At 40.4% G+C, this 12,771-nt stretch overlaps 1 non-coding gene across 1 annotated transcript; it reads left to right on the top strand.

Annotated features, from left to right (window-relative positions):
• The first annotated feature begins 5,385 nt into the window (after positions 1-5,385).
• LOC115064466 lies at positions 5,386-5,516 on the top strand. The gene has a single exon (XR_003844316.1). It is a non-coding gene; the product is annotated as a small nucleolar RNA SNORA17 (small nucleolar RNA).
• Positions 5,517-12,771: the final 7,255 nt, after the last annotated feature.

Below are 12,771 nucleotides of genomic sequence, written 5' to 3'. Positions count from 1 at the left end.
AACTAGACAAATGATAAATGTCTAAAGGGAAAATAAGTTCCATCCAATTTTAAAGTTATACATTGTATACATAGATTTGACATTGCATGATATCATTCTGAGATGCATAATTATTTAAGTTTTATGTATAATTTTAAAACAACATAAAATAAAAAACTGAACTGTGCTTAAAAGAAGTAAGAATTTCTATTCCCTCTTCTAAGGTGTTCCATGAGCCATAGATGTAGGAGCTGTGAGGTAGATGTATCTTAGGGCTTGCTCCCCATGATCTGTTGATCTCATTGTGTCCAGTTGGGTTTTTCTGTGGTGATCTCCATGTGCCATAATTAAAGGCTTCTTTGACAAAAGGATGTAGCTATTCTCATCTGTGGATAAGAATTTGAATGTAGTAAGGTTTATACTGGTCTAGCAAAGTGGCAGTAGTAGATAATTTTTTAGTCTTTGACCTCACTAGCCCCAGGAAGCTGGCAAGGCTCCCAGTACCAGGCATCATTTTCCTCATGGTCAGTGGGCTTTAAGGACAACTAGATAGCTGTTAATTGCCACAGACATGTGAGTATTACATGCTGGACCTTTATCCATACTTTGCTATGATGGTAATTGTTGTGACTGTGTGGCTGCTGGGTAGTCCTGTTTAATTGCTTCTTCCCTTGACAGCTTGCATAGTATTTTCTAGAACCAAGGAAACTAAACTACAAGGAACTGCCTGTCTTGTGCCCTAAGAGTGCAGTGTCTTCCCCAAAAGGCTTACTTTAAACTTCTGGGAGTCACTTGGACTTTCCTGCCCAGCCACTCAGGGTTTTGCATGCCTGGTAAGGAGGTTTTTATTGGGCTTCAGTTCTGGAAAGATAATGTTACTTTTTAGGTACATATGATAGATAAAATTGTATGTGCTTATGGTGTTGAGGTAATAATTTGATGTATACTTATTTTATGAGGTGATATAAACCAAACTAGTTAACATATCATCACTTCACATACTTAGATTTGCTGTGATGAAAACATTTGAAATCTGTTCCTCCATCAGGATTCAACTGCACAGGCCATTGTTAACTTAAGCCCCCTGCTGTATAACCCACATCCTGAATTTCTTTTTCAGGTCTAGCTAAAACTTTGTGTGCTTTGACCCACTTGTCTCTACTGTGAGCCTTTCTCCAGCCCCACATTAGTAACATTGACATTTTAGCCAATGATAAGCAAGCTAGGAGAATTGGGGGGCATATGCGACATATTAGCAAAAACCTCCTCATTCCGATGACAATGGATTAATCTTGGAAAATCATACTTTTCAAAAAAAAGAATGCCCAACCAGCAGCTTCAGTACAGACTGCTAGGTTTCCTTCCCCTTTGTCTCTCACTCTGCTCTAAGTCAGCCAAAACTGTAAGCATGTACAATTCCAATGGCAAGCACCTAATAGTTTTCATACCGAGGTACCATTTTATCAACAGCTTCATATACATAGAAATCACCAAATGAAACTCCACGTCAGAGGCTTCAACACCAACATGAATAACAATGACTTAAATGGAATTCATCAGCTCTCACTACAATCACAGTCCTTTCCCAACCTTCTAATTACCATCAGCCACAAACAGCACTCTCCTCCCAACTTGATTGCCCTTCATACTTAATCAAACAGTTGCCCATCCCTCCTCAGAAACAAACTGTGGCCTGTGAATGATCTGATCAGAATCAGGGGAGGGGGGTGTTAGACACCTCACTTCCTCTTGCTCCAAATTAGTTGGTTCTGGGTGTCCAGGATAGGACGTCCAGAATGTGCATTTTCAATGCACTCTACAGCGAGTCATTGAAACATTAGAGTTCTAGAACCAACCCAATCTGGCTTTTCCACCTCTTCTGCTACCTCTTTGAAATAGATTCCATGACTGTACATCAAGAAGCTGGCAACAAGGGGCTCATGAGATGGTTCAGTTGGTAAAGGCACTGCTGCATGCTCACAAATAAAATAAATGTAATTTTTTGTAGTAAGGAAACTAGCAACAGCCAGATAGCTGAAGTCAGTTCTCAACCTTCCTGATGCTGTGACCCTTTAATACAGTTCCTTATACTTTGGAGAGCCCCAAACATAAAATTATTTCATCTCTACTTCATAACTATAATTTTGTAACTGTTATGATTCATAATGTAAATAACTGCTATCAGAATATTTACTATGCAATCCCCAAAGGGGCTTATGACTCACAGGTTGAGAGACAGTAGCTTAAGTCTTCCTCTCCAGTACACCCTGTGTAAAGAATTACAGTACTCTTTTTTATTACAAATTCATTTTACTCAAAGAACTTGTATATGTGTGAGCAATTGTATGTGTGTATGTTTGTGTGTGTGTGTGTGTGTGTGTGTGTGTGTGTGTGTGTGTGTGTGTGTGTGTGTGTGTGTAGAGGGGAGAGAGAGAGAGAGAGAGAGAGAGAACTCTTGTATGCATGTGTGTGGACATCCTCTGTTCACATCTAAATATAGTAGATCTGACTTTCAATAGAAAATTGTATGCTCATACTGTGCTCTTAGCCAATAGTTCAAAACAATAACAAACAACAACAGCAACAAAAATTCCCTTTTTTTATTTGAGCTAAACTCTCATAGGAAGTTGCTATTAATTTGGCCTAAGTCATATGCTACTCCTAAACATCCATGTGACTAGACTTCTCTGATTCGTCCATATTGGATCATATACTGATTCACCTGGAGACTTGGGAATGTAAAGGTCAGTCATAAAGTACATTATCCATGAAATACCCAGGTTGTAATCACAAGCGTGTAAGTAAATGCACTTGCTCGCTGCTTGAGGGCCACCTCACGATGCACTATAGCTTTCTTATGTGTGCCTCCTAAGCCACAGTCCCTTTGAGGAAAATATGCTGTACACCGATTTCTTCTTTTGTCCTTACAGTTCCAATAGAACTTCCAAACTCTTAAATGGAAATTCAAGGAGGAAAATGGGTAAAATGGCTCATAACTGTAATATAAATTCACATCATCTGTGTACAGTTTTATGAAGATATTTAATTACTTTTCTCCAAAAGAACTTGAAAGTATATTATTCCCAACAAAATATCATAGAAAATAGAATCAGTCTCTAGTTGAGCCTTCATCAACTTCTGAGTTTTCTTTTTTATGCAAAAGAACATTTCAAATATTAGTTTTCTCCTAGATATATGTGAAGGTTGTGAGAACAAAAAAAAAAAAAAACTCACAGCTATATAACAGTAATTACAGTACAGCGATGGGTATCATCGCTGACTGCCATCTCCAGTGCTTTAAAAGCATGGATCCTGATCGAATATTCATAATTCACTACTCATTTCTATCTCATTCTTTTTTACAAGTGTCGACAGTCAAGACTACTCTGTTACACCCTCTTGGTTTAATCATATATTAATTTTAAAAATGCTAGTGTTATACTAAGAAACTTATTGGAAGTAAACACTTTGAGCCTCCTTAATATCAAATATACCACATAAAAGCATACTGGCCAAGAAATGTTACCACCTGCACACCATTCTTCCTTTTCTAATTACTTACATGAGACACAAATACATTTCAAAGATGGGCAATCCATGAAATAGAACTCTGGAAAATCCTTTATTACTCTTTATGTGAAAATTAACATGTGAAGGACCTCTTAGGTTTGACACTACCTCAGTCAGGGTCGCCAGTCCTCTTTGAGGAAGAGATGCTTAAATGGGTAATGTAGGGGAGAATAAGAAAATGAACAAGGGATGAGGAGGTCTTGGTTGGTGAAGATCCTTCAAAACTATGAAGGCTGAGCATTTGAGAGGTGCATTTACAGAGGAACCACCTCTTCCTCCTGCTTTATAGAAAAACAGCATGGGCCAGAAATGGTCTAGGCAGAAATAAATAAAAAAAAAAAAAGTGCTCAACTCTCTCTTACTGTAGAGACTCTCTTTTGGTAGAGGCCAGAAAGACTAGTTAAAAACAAACCCAAGAAAGGAGGCAGGCAATGGTCATCGTGGGACACAGCAATGGGCAGGAAAACAAATGAAAAGGCAGAGAAAGAACGGGATGGACAGAGAAAGCATAAAGATGCAGATATCAAAGAGCAGAGTCTTAACTTCTGAAATGTTCAAGGAGGAAGAACTGGGCATTCAATGCTTTCCCAGTGTGTTTCATTTGTCTGTAAGTCTTCCTGTTGCAGAAATGTAGCTGGATATTGCAAGGAGAGCAGAATCTGCATGGCAGTTACAAACTCAGAGGCTCACAAGCACTCAAGAAACCAGGCTGGCACTCGATGGCTTGATCACCATCTGTGGGATGGGATGGGTTTCCAAAATAGTCCATTAAGACTCTTCATATCAAGGTCTCTGTGTCAGTTTGACACCCCAGGACCTTAGTGTCTGGGCCAGAAGAGAAGGGCTATGGCAGCTGATAACTGTAACTCATAGAGTAAGTTTTGTGTCTTGGTAGGGGCATGTGTGCCTTTGGTTCCTGCCTAACTCTATCAAGCCATACTGAGCTGCAGCAAGAACTACAGGAGAGAAGAAAGGAGAAGCCACCATGGACTGAGCCATGACAATGTGACCATGTAGGCTGGCCAACTGGAGTTAAGAGCAGCCCAGATGGAACATAGTAAATAGTAAATAATAACTTGGGGTTATTAATAGGAAACTAGACTCTAAGCACTGAGAGTAGGCAGCTGCCCAGCTATTGTGCTGCTTAAGGCATATTGTAAATAGAAAGGCTGTGAGTGTGTTCTTCCTTCGGGAACTCAATAACCAAAGGCAGGGTAGAAATCCAGGGCAAGGATTTTAATATTTTCTACTATAAAACAGAATGCAGTCTCAACTTTAAAATGAGACTATATTTATGATTGAAATTCCTGAATGTTCTGGATCTACTCGATATATCAAAAAAATCCACTACCTAGCAGTAAGAAATACAGCAAAGAGCAAAGGTGTTTCAGGAATCTCAACACCTTGGAGATCAATAGTAAACACTTCTTTTTATTAGTTTATATTAATTATACAAAATCATGGATTTATTTTGACACTTAATTATGCTTTTAATTCTCCTTGACATATTTACCTTACTTTTCGCTTTCCCTTTGGTCTCCACAAAACCTTAGCTTCATGTTGTGACCTTGGAGTGTGATATTCTAGTGCTATCCCCAAGGGAGACAGAGTTTCCACCTTAGAATTTCAGAGGTTCACATGCATCTACTCTGAACCAGTGATCAGCTAGCATTCATGCTTATTAATATAATCCTCTTCTTAATGTTTTATCTCCTCAAATCTGTTCCTTTGCTTCTATATCAGACTACTGTGTAAAAGTAAATATCTGTTCCCTCTAAACCAATCGACTTATTTTCTTACCTTTTTTCTCTTTCCAATAAAATTAAAAATAACTTTACTGCCCCTAGAGGCTTTGCAGGTGTGGCTGCTGTGTCTATGTGTGTCAGTAAGTGGCAGAGAGGAGAGTGGCTATGTCTATGCTCAGTGTTCTGACCCGTGAACATCAGAGTGATTAGTAGCCTAACATTCCCTGAGAAAAGCAAGTCTAAGATGGACCAAGAGTCAGGCTCCAGAGGGCCTGGACAGGGAGCTAGCCTAAGCTGACCACCGTCTTGTGCCTCACAGGCCTAGATGACCCCTGTTCAGTGCCACAATGCACAAGAAGGGCATAGCACTCCTCAGTCTATCCTGAGATGAAGTCAGACACTCAGAGACCCCCAAATGCCACTACGAGGAACAAGTAAGTGGTGGAGAAATGGAAGAGAAAGAAACCGAAGGATGAAGGTGCAACGAAGGGAGGCAGAACTAGAGAGTCAAGGGAAGTGAGGAACAGCATGATGTGAGTAGTTGGTGACAGGACCATGGTGGGGTCCTGGCCTGAGTTACCACCGAGGGCCACATCTGAGTCTACAGCGCTGCAGCAGCAGGGGTCCTGATAACATCCAAGTTCAGAAGATATCCCTGGTCAGGTCTGCTGCAAGGAGATATATTGATGTCTGAGAGCTATGTAGGGTTGGCTCCACATCTCACCTGGACATCATGGAAAGTCTAGCCCCGGTGCATAAGAGCAAGAGAGTTGACTCTGCCCTCAGTCACCCACAGTACTTGGGAGAGCGGAGAGCAACCCAACACATTACAGGAGTTGTGGGTGAGCTGCCTTGAGGAGAGTTGGTCCTACCACTGGTCTTCCATGAGAGAACGGAGAGCAACTCAACACATTACAGGAGTTGTGGGTGAGCTGCCCTGAGGAGAGTTGGTCCTACCACTGGTCTCCCATGAGGTAGCATGGACTAGAAAGAGATATACTCCTCCCCTCTTGTCCCTCACTACCAGTGGCAGATGAGAGCCCTGGCCCTGGGATCGGGAGAGTAGGTGAGCTGGCCCTGTCCCTAACTTACTGCAGCATACAGAAGAGAAGGTCCTACCACATCTCACCTGGGCAGTACAGTAGAGCTGGCCCTAAATGCAGAGGTTGTGGGAGAACCAGCCCAGATGGTGGGAGCACAGCAGAGCTGATTTTGACTCTTGTCTGCTCTGTGGTGGTGCAGACAAGGGAAAGATGGTCTCCTTGCCTCCCTAGTCCCTCACCACCTCTGGCAGGCTGAAAGTCTGGCCCACAGGGTAAAGAGAGTGAATAAACTGGCCCTGGCCCTCTCCTGCTACAATACTTGAGAGATCGGGCTCTGCATATATCTCTTCTGGGCAGCACAGTAGAACTGGCCCTGATGGCATGTGTACAGATGAGCCAGCCCAGAGGACACGAAAGCAGGAAAGTTGGCTCTGTCCTTACTGGTGGCAGCATTAGATGTGTCGTCCAAGGCAGAACAGGAGAGCTTGCCCAGTGGTCTGGGTACAGGAAAGATGGTGGGCTGACCAGCTCAGATACCTCTCAGACCCCAATGCAGGGCTTTGAATTGGTCCACCCCAACATTTACTCCATGATGAGTTCATGAAGCAACAAGTCTACAGATCCAAAACTACAAGATGCAGTGACATGGGACAGCAACAGGATATGAGAGAGGAGTCCCAGTGATGGTCCAGAATTGATAGAGTCGCAGAAGCCAGAGGCCTTGTACCAGACAAAGGAGTCATTGCAGTGAACATTTTCAAGAAGTGTAGACAAAAGGGTCTACTGTGGGGGACACATTGGAACACATTAGGGATGAGGTCTATGATATGAAATATACAAAGAAACAATAAAAAGTTTTTTTTAAATAATAAATAGATAAATTTTTTAAATGTTAAGGTAAAGAATTTAGAGAGAACATTATATTAGAAAACATACAGAATACATCATTGCTAAATAGTCTGTGCTCAGGGATCTCTGGGGAATATTTCACTCAGTTCAAATCATTAAACATTTATGCAACATTATGTGACATCCAGAGAAAATTGCCAATGAGGCTTTTATATTTTCCTTGTGTTTCTCCATTCAAACTTATTTTATTTTTTTTAAATTGTACATATTTATGCTGCATTCTATGCAGCTTGGACCCTTGACCATGACTAGGAGTAGCAGGGGGATAAAGAAAGAACAGATACGCATACAAAAAAGCTGGGAGCAGAAAGGTTATTCTTGCTCTAATGGAGCACACACCACTAGGCAACAACTCAGAACCTTAGCGTGTGTATTAGGTACAGCATAGGGGAGCGGTTGAACAGTCTCAGTAGGACGTCTCTCTGTAGGAGAGCAGTCTCCAGCTACAACCTGGGAAGAGGAAGCTGCAGTTGCTAGTTTTTGCACTCTGGCCAACCCTTCCTGAACATGGTGGCTCACTGTCAACATGTCACTCAAACCAAAGGAAGGCTTTGCCCTCACTCAGAGTCTCACCTTATGGGAAAGGCTTTAGCAGTTTCCCATGGTCTGAGGCCTTGGTCCTTGACATAGCTGTTTTCATGTCAACAATATGTATTCATTCAGGACCTCTGCTTCCTATACAATTATGAGTACGTAAACAACAGGCAAAATATATGTGATAATCTCAGGTTAGAGCAATTTATGTATATGTATATTTTATTTTGAAACAAGAGGTGGGTTATTCTTAATAGAATATAAATATGGTTGGTCATTGATTGAAGTGAGAGGCAGGAACAGTCTCCAGGAAGGCTGTAGAGAAATAACTATAGGAAAAGCAATAAGGAGACACTTAGCCGATGAGCATCTTTCTCTAGACTTTTCTCTAAATTCATGTGTTGTCCCTGCTTGCTGGATTACATTTTCTGTGGCATTCTGACACTCTCCTCAGACCATATCCCTGAGCCTCCTACAGCAAACAAAATAACTCTTCTGACATAACAAGACGAATAAAGAATATGATGCAGAAGAAAGGCCAGTGACTGCAAGGAACGACAGTGAATGCCAAGGCCCGAAGGTTTACAAATTGCTTCCCAGAGTGGGTATCCCAGCAATTTTCACTCACTTTGAAGGTTTCTCAAGGGCAAAGAATGTTTTTCCTCCTAACAACAGCCCCGCTTGCAGCAGGAGTACAGTGTACTGTGTATATCCAGACACCAAAGCTAATAAAGCAAACCTGATAAGAGCGGGTTCAGAATTGAATCTCTTCCCAATTATCTTGTTCTCTCCACTGGGGGTGAAGTTGTTTAGTTCACATTCGCAAACTGCACATTGAGGACTCATTGGCAAAAAATGAAATAAAAGTAAAGATAAGTGGATGGCTTTATATGAAGAACAGAAGACTGAAACTTAAAGAGAAACCTTCATAACGAGCTAGATTGGTTTTTTTCCTTCATCCACTTGAAAGATAGAAAGTATGTGGCTTGACCCTGTCTGGTCATTTCAAAATTTTGTAAACCACCTCCATAAGGAAGGGCAATAAAGACACCCAAGTAGCTAATGTCACAGCAGCTCAGTAAGGAATGCACTGAAAGACAATTCCAAAGTAAATGTTACTGTTATTTGTGCAGTGGCCCCTGTCACTCTTTGCCATTCACAGAAAGCTACCGTATATAGACAATCATGTTAAAGCAGACGGCACTCTTCTTCAGCAAATACTGAGAAATTCAAGTTGCTCTGAGTTCAGCTTATGTTGGGAAATACAGCTACGGCTGAGTGAAAACTGTCAGATGACTCATGTATTAGCACACATTTCTGTTAGAGAATCCAACTTCACCAACTGGACACAAGGATCCACATCCCAAATCCCAGGCTGCTTTAGAGATGGTGCATTATGCCATCACCCAGTAAAATCTTTCTAGCTGTTTCTTTTCCTTAGGAACTACATGTGAAATATGCTTTCTCCTTTCTCCTAAAGACCGGTTGATGTTGGCAATTTTCTTGAAAAAATGGTGTGACTGCATTCTAAAATTTGTAGATTCACCATTAGCTAAGAAAATGCCAAATGAAATGTATATAGCAAATGCTATTTTTCAAATGAAAGATTGGAAAATATTTAAAAGTTCAGAATTGTAATTATTGGTGAAGGTTTTGGGAAAACAAGCATCCTGTGGCCATGAACTGGGGAGGCAGGAATGCTGACATTCAGGGAGATCCTACACAGAAGACACTCATTCCAAAAACATTGTTCTTAGTTTCTTACCTACAGGAAATTGTTGTTCCCATGGACAATGCCTGCTGTTAAGAGATCATTTATAGCCACAAAATAATTGTTTTAGAACTAGACATTCTAGGATGAAGTATGAACTCTTTAATGATTTGGTTTTAAGATAAGATAAGTAGATGTGTTCTTTTCCTACCTGAGGCAAAATAAATAGATTTCTTTGGAAACTTATGAAATGTAGTAACATCAATTTCCACAAAATGAAACAGAAAGGAAGGAGAGAGGAAATGAAGTGGGAAACAAGAAGGATGGATGGAGAGAGGGATGGTGGGATGAAGAGAGGGATGGAGAGAGGGATGGTGGGATGAAGGGAATGGGGAGAGGGATGATGGAATGGAGAGATGGTGTGATGGAGGGAAGAATGGAGGAATAGAGGGATGGAGGGATGGTAGGATGGAAGGATGGCAGGAGGGAAGGATATCCTGAACAAGTTCATCAAATCTTAGACTTTCTTCCCCAAAGCATAATGTGTCTTCAAAAATGTTTATTCCTGCTTCAGTTGAAAGTGTATGACAGAAGATGATTTGAACCAGTTCATTCACGACAGACACAGAATTAGAGACTTGTATCAGGGTAAAAGACAGAGATCCTAGGTCTTCCCACTTTTATGCCCAAACCATACTACACAAACCTGGCCCTCCCTACATTTCTCTTCTGCAGAAATAGTCCATATCTACCTAAATGTGTATATACCTATCTATACCCCACCTACTTACAATCAACTGGGTTTGTTACCTCATGTCAACTTTGTTATATACCTTTCTCTCTCTTATTTAGTACTTCCGTCCCCACTTCTGTAAGTTACTTCAGCTTCTATGGAGCCAGAATTGAGGGCCCCCCAAAATTAAAAATTAAACTACTGTAAGATACAGCTATTGCAGTGCTATGAATATACCCAAAGAACTCTAAGTCAACATATTCTAAAAATACCTGTGCATCCATCTTTCTTGCTCCTGTATTCATAATAGCCAAGTTACAGAGTAAACCTAAATCTCCATTAACATGTGAGTTGGTAAATAAAATATGGTTATGTTTGCATAATGACGTTCTATTAAGGTACAAGTAGAAAATTGTGTAATTGCATAGAAAATTGATAAATATGGAGACCATCATATTAAGATAAATAAGCTAGGTTCAGAACAACAAATAACACATTTTTTCTCATTTGTGGATACTAGATTTCTATAGGTACATAAAACTATGTTACATGTGTACACATGTGTATAATAATGTATATGCATATAGAAGGAAGGCCTAGAAAAGGAAGAATACCAATGGGAGTTGGGGGATGGAAGAAGAAAAAGAGAAAGGTGAAGGTACTGTTTAATATGGTCAAGTACGAGATACACTTGAAAGAAAATGTATTCATGAAATTCAGAACTATGTACAAAATAGACATCAGTAAAAATTTTAAAGCACTATGAACAATAATGAAAGATTTGGGGAAACGGGAATTGTACTTGTAAAAGGATATGATGGAGCCATTGCAAGTATCTTTTAGTCCTACTGTGCTACATGAGCTGCTGTGCAGTAAATAGACTAAAATGGGGACATGAGAGAATGATAACTATTTAAGTTGTGGATGTTGTAAACAATGAGAAGTGCAAAGCCATGGCACAGACAGCCACAGGTCTGGTAAGGTCATGCTTCTCACCTTGTGCACAGCAAATTGATTCTCCATCCTCAGACAGTGAGCAAATCAAGGCAGTCCTCTGGATCCTGTGATGCAAGTACATCATTCTTCTCTGCCACCCTCATGGTCTACTTGGTCCTCAAAAGCCCAACTCTCCATGCTACCACATTTGAATTTATTTTTCAATATGTCAGTTGTGAGAAGAGGGACATAAGAATGCAGATTGTAACACCGGTATTACATGAATGATAGCTGCCATATAGTAAACCCTGTGTGTGGTCTACATGAGTGAGGATATGAGTGATGCTCAGATGAACAGAGATTTGATTTGCCATTTTACTGTGTGTCTCCAAGAATGGAGCGATAACATTACTCACTGTTTCTTTTCTACTTAACATACTATACCATGTTGTTTGACTTTTTATGTCTCCCTCCTATAATCTCCAATGTACAGGAAGAAAACTTGCCTTGGTCTGAGGGGCTAAGCTCTTTCCTGAAGGTCCTAAAACTACCAAATGGCAAACCAGGACCAGAATCCTGCCTTAAGCCACAGGCCTATCCAGTATGTATCTCCTACCTCATCTGACTTCTTTTAATAATCTGTCTATCATGAATACACATCCTGACTGATTTTTTTTTCATTTTCTTTTCCTATTAGCTTGTTAATTTGAAAGAAACATGAGTGCACATAGAGCTTTGGCTCTGCGGGGTGCTCAGATTCTCTGTCTACTGGAGAAATCCCCACATTGTCAGCCAGTGCTGTAGGTGTGGTAAGAATTTAATAATACATATTACTTGGTTCAGTAGCACATCTTGCAGTTTATTTAAAATCATGCATTCATCCTGCAACCAAATCCCATTTAGCCTTTTCTCCCTGCATCTTACTTTGAGCTTACATTCACCAATAACTTTCTCTGCTAACTTTTGCTGGCCTTACCTGAAATTCCTCCAGTACTTTGATTCTTTTCTATATATTTTCCTACATAATCTTCATGCTTTTCATGCCAGTTGTGCCAGAATTGCATGCAATATTCTAACACAGCCTACTCTTCATGAGAGAGTAGATCTAAGAAAATGTCAAGAACTATTTTGAGTAAATGCTTGGATTGCAGTTCAGCATTGCAAATGGTCACTTATTTTGAACAGGTAAAGATAAAATTAACTGTAAAAATCCAGTTATCTGTTGATTCCACTTTACTTTGTGTCTCATCAGTCAGAGCCTGGAAAGACTTGAAATCTGAACTGAGATAAACTGACAAATGGCAGGAGGGATACACACACCCTGATGGTGTGGATTGAAGCGGAGGTAATATTGTCCTGGGGCAATAGCTGCAGCCGCAATTTTTCTGGTCTATGCAAAAGTAGCTGATTAAGGCTGGAGGAGAACGGATTTCATAGTCCATTTCGGGGGTGTGAATCTGAGAGTCTATTTCTTCAGCCCTCTTAATTATTCCATAATCTACTTAACATTCAGTTACAAGCCTCTTCATTTTGATTTTTGAGTCAGGGTCTCATTTAGTAACCCAAGCTAATCTAGAATTCAGTCAGTAGCCCAAACTGGCCTAAAATTCA

This window comes from Mus pahari, chromosome 7 (genome assembly GCF_900095145.1).
Source record: "Mus pahari chromosome 7, PAHARI_EIJ_v1.1, whole genome shotgun sequence".
In the NCBI taxonomy this organism is placed as follows: domain Eukaryota; kingdom Metazoa; phylum Chordata; class Mammalia; order Rodentia; family Muridae; genus Mus; species Mus pahari.
The sequence above is the reverse complement of the archived record's forward strand: the minus strand, read 5'-3'. Positions and strand labels throughout refer to the sequence as shown.